This window comes from Ipomoea nil, unplaced genomic scaffold, assembly GCF_001879475.1.
Source record: "Ipomoea nil cultivar Tokyo-kokei standard unplaced genomic scaffold, Asagao_1.1 scaffold0873, whole genome shotgun sequence".
In the NCBI taxonomy this organism is placed as follows: domain Eukaryota; kingdom Viridiplantae; phylum Streptophyta; class Magnoliopsida; order Solanales; family Convolvulaceae; genus Ipomoea; species Ipomoea nil.
In genome coordinates, this window is record NW_017617301.1 from 666,170 (window position 1) to 670,494 (window position 4,325).

At 34.8% G+C, this 4,325-nt stretch overlaps 2 long non-coding RNA genes across 2 annotated transcripts; both read right to left on the reverse strand.

Moving 5' to 3' along the window:
• Positions 1 to 1,530: 1,530 nt before the first annotated feature.
• On the reverse strand, positions 1,531 to 1,761 carry LOC109178871. Its single transcript, XR_002053775.1, has 2 exons — positions 1,709 to 1,761; positions 1,531 to 1,619 (listed from the first exon to the last, which is right to left on the reverse strand). It is a non-coding gene; the product is annotated as an uncharacterized LOC109178871 (long non-coding RNA).
• Positions 1,762 to 2,221: 460 nt separating this feature from the next.
• LOC109178869 lies at positions 2,222 to 3,971 on the reverse strand. The gene is made up of 4 exons (XR_002053774.1): positions 3,880 to 3,971; positions 2,881 to 3,043; positions 2,459 to 2,529; positions 2,222 to 2,382 (listed from the first exon to the last, which is right to left on the reverse strand). It is a non-coding gene; the product is annotated as an uncharacterized LOC109178869 (long non-coding RNA).
• Between the last annotated feature and the right edge of the window lie 354 nt (positions 3,972 to 4,325).

The following is a 4,325-nucleotide window of genomic DNA, read 5'->3' on the forward strand; positions in this document are numbered from 1 at the left end:
TAACATTTTCATGAACTTAATCCCAACAAATGTATTTAAACTAACACGAGAAACATGTACACTTAAGCTCACATCAGTAGCCTGAATTACTAAACCTGATATATAAAGGAAATAGTAAATGGATAACAAAATAAGTGTTACGGGTCACGGAGATCGAATATCGTATTAGATCGTAGCTCCAAAGCTATTACAAGATAATATAATGCTATTAAAGAGTAGTTTAGGACAAAGATAGATAAATTGTCATGACAAGACAACAATGAGGGTATTTGTACATAAGAAACCTCCTAACCGCCCCCCTAATGTAGTGTGACGATTACAACTCCGCCTTGTCCGCGTTTGGTCCCAAGATCGGACTCGCGGTTCGACCGGCCGAGGCCCCGTAGCCGAAACCCCTTGGCCGAGTGCCTTGGGCCGAGGTGGTCTCTAGGTGGGCCGGGTCAGGCGCGGGGCTCAACCTTAGAACTCCATGTCCGCTTGAATCCTCCTTGTTTCGTCTTCTCTCCCTATTTATAATATGTCCATCAATTATATATAAGACTAGTTTTTCACGCGCATTGCGCGATTAGGATAATGTCCCATGTTTATTTATAAATAAAACTTTAAAGTATATCAATCAATACAAATTATATAAGAGATGTCCATGCATAGATAATTGAATGTTAAATTTGCTTATTTAAATGGACAATTCTAAGTTTACGAATGCAAGATAATATAGTCAAAATTGATTATAATTGCCACTAAAATAATTGTTTTCAACTTTATAAAAATGCTAGTCTAAATATTTAGTCTAAAAATGATAATTTAGGGTATTAAATGACCAAAACTATAATCTAAGACTAAATTTAAAATTATCACCTAATTCTAAATTAAAGAAATGGATATGTATTATTATCTTTTTAGTTTCCTTTTGTGTGTGCCATTGATTGGTGAAGGTATCTCTATAGGACACGCTCGTTTATCAAAAATATACATTGTACCCATTCATTCCATGGCTACAAAATTTAAATCTCAGCTTGAAAGTTGGAGAACCAAGAAAGCAGGTATCATAAATTTAGTACATAAATCTTAAATTAACAATAAATAAATAAATAAATCTAGTGTCTTAACTTGCACAATTATCATCAAATTGTAAATCCTAACGCATAAAAGATTGGCAACAACCATGAAGCCAAACACCTTGTGCTCAGATGGCACCCGGGTTGGACTCCCATATGAGAGGTTATGAGTTCGAGCCTCAGTGGAGGCATTATTGGTTCTTTGTGCTTCAATAGGTTAAGAAAGTAGGTAGACAATACAAAAGATGAAATGACTGTTATTTTATTTCATGCAAATTTGTAGCCTTTATGAAAGAGCATAATTCAATAAACATGGAGTACAATTGTGATGAACATCAGAGACAAGGATGTACCTTGCTCCATCCACATGGTGCATGATATTTCAATTGCCCAAAGGTTGCTCAATATTATAATTCCATGAACATATCAAACCTGAATTCTGAGTTGATTTGGATTATCTTTATTCCGTTTACAGAATGAAAAGATCTTTCCACCTAAAGGATGTGATCCATGAACAAATAGCATATCAAGTCCAAGGTTGTTTCTCTGCTTTTCTTCATCCTATATAATAAAGATACCATTCAAATTTATCAAAATTGCAATCAAAAAATGTAAAAAGATGACTATTTATCCACAGCAAGAACAACTACCGTCAATGTGTTCACAACTTTTGCTATCTCTGAGAGAATAAGGAATTCCTTAAAAAATGGTAACTTACAGCCTGCATATCAAAGGAAAATAAGCAGGAGCAATCAATGGATGCAATTAAGACAGGAGCAAAACTGACAAGTGGAAATGTGAAATTGCAAGAAGGTTAGTTTCAGAGGGGGCATTTCAGAACTGAGGATGTGCATAAATGAAGAAAGTAGGTTATCAACAAATACTTGCCATGAATGCCTTTTTCCATTGATGTCAAGCTCAAAATCTGCCATGAAAGAATAATCATACTTCACAGAAGGAACTAATCAAGCAAAAAAATTCAATTTAGTAGAATTCATCATACCAGGAGGATAGAAGTCCAAAATGGGGGACAGTGGATCTGTCATCAACTTCTTGTACGAAAGAGGGAGTGCTTGTGCACTACGTGTGTGCAACAATTTTGGTTACAATAAGAATATTAATATTCGCATATATGACCAATATAAGAATCTTTAAAAACAAAACAAAAAAAAAAAGTATAAATAAGTCCAAAAACTTTGCAGCTGGAAGGACACCTATCAATTGATCAAAAGGCTTGAAGGGCTTGCCTAGTGTGAAAGTTATGTCTAATTGATCAAAACCATGAAAATCAGATGCAAAGGGAGCATAGTGGTAAGGATAAAACCTGCAACATAACAATTTCAGGTTGAGTAAAGCAAAGATCATAACTATTACTAATATCATCTTCTGAAAGGGCATACCATTGCCAGGAGCAGACTCCTTGGCAGTAATAATGCATTACCCAACATATCCCTTCAGCATATTTCAAAACCTATGTAAAACTGAAAGCTATTATTGAAAGGAAAATTGAAGATGAAGTTCAATTTCATGATAAGCGAGATGATTAGTTTGCAACTGATTTGAGTATGAGATGCAGCAGGTACATGTAATATTCATTTATACCGTTAAACCCACCTCTAATTTAAACATGTTTTATGGATGCAGAAGTAAAAATGACATAGAGAGTAATATTCTACATTGTAAGGATCATTGCAATTAAATCAGATGTAGTATAGAAGTCACAATCCACACAACCCAAGAGGAAAAATATAAATTAGACCAAACAAGAAAGAAAAAACAAATGACCAAGAGAATCAACAAGAAGACAAAAAATAATCCTTACAACTGGATTGGAATATTCTAGTTCTTTTCATGTTTAAAGGCAGTACAGCAAGAATGAATATCCTTACTGTATCCCTACGAACCCTATCACAATCTTCAACATATTCAACCCCAATTTTTTCTGCATAATATCTGTCTTTCCAGCCCTCTTCCCCTAATTTAACCTGAAATTATAAGATTTAGAATTATGAATTAGGAACTTGTCAATGCCAGTTAATGATTTTTACAAAGTAACTTGAAAATAAAATGAAAGATCACAGACCTTGTCATCTTCTAAAGCAGTCTTGAAATTTGTATGCTTATTACCTTTAGGATCTGACTGATTAGACAATCATTCAATTCAAAATTCAATAGCAAATTCTTTATTCACCAATAACTCAAAATAAGGTTCAATGTTAACATCATACTCACATTATTTGAAATTTCTAAGAAAAGTTCTAATTTCAGTTATCATTGCTGTTCTTCAACAACTGGAAAAAACTATAAAGAGTTGTTATTTAGAAGAGTATTAGCACAATGCATACCTGACATTTTTCTACACATATACACATACAGAGAAAAGGAAAATCACACAAAGAAATAGAGTATTGAACATAAATTGTAACTAAATCACCAGACATATCTAGTGACTACCAACCAGCAACGAACCCCCTGATGCTCGAGCATACCAGTCAATGACATCCGTGGTGATACTGACCAAGTTCTGATTCATCTATTAGTAGGTAACATAACATGTCCAAAGAACTTAAACTGAAAATCAAACAACTTACCAAATCAATTTTAGATGTTTGAAATTATCGTCTACGTATTTCTTCTCGACAGTATCAAGCAACTTGTTATACAAAGGGAGGCCCAAGTAATCTCATTTGTCGTCGGTTGCTCGGTTGGTGCCAAATCATGCAGACGGTAAACCACAGGGGTGCTAAAATACCTGCTATATCCTGCGGGTGTACTAAACGGCGATGACTAAAACCCAACAAAAGGAGTCTGGCTAAAATACCTGCGATATCCTTGCGATTTGGCGAGGTTTGGCGAAACCTTGATGGCTAAATTCCTTCTGAACATGACTGGCGAGGTTTGGCGAAATAAATCAGCAACTTGAGGGAAATTTGGTGGAACCTTGCGCTTGCGATTTTCTAAACAAGAACATAGCAGCAAGAGGAACTGATCAAGCAAAACTGGTGAGCTAGCAGTTTGAGGGAAATTTGGCGAAACCTCTTGCGATTTTCTGAACGATGACCTGTGAGGTGGCTAAATTCCTTATGGCGAGGTTTGGCGTTAAGAGATATATTAATGGTGAACTAACGGTAATTCTTAAAATTTTAACGGATGGACTAACGGTGTGTGGGTATTTAAGTAAATCTCATTGTAAAATTTAAATCTAATCAATTTTATGATTAATTTGAGCCATTCATTTGATTAAAAACTGTAGCAGACATTTTTTCT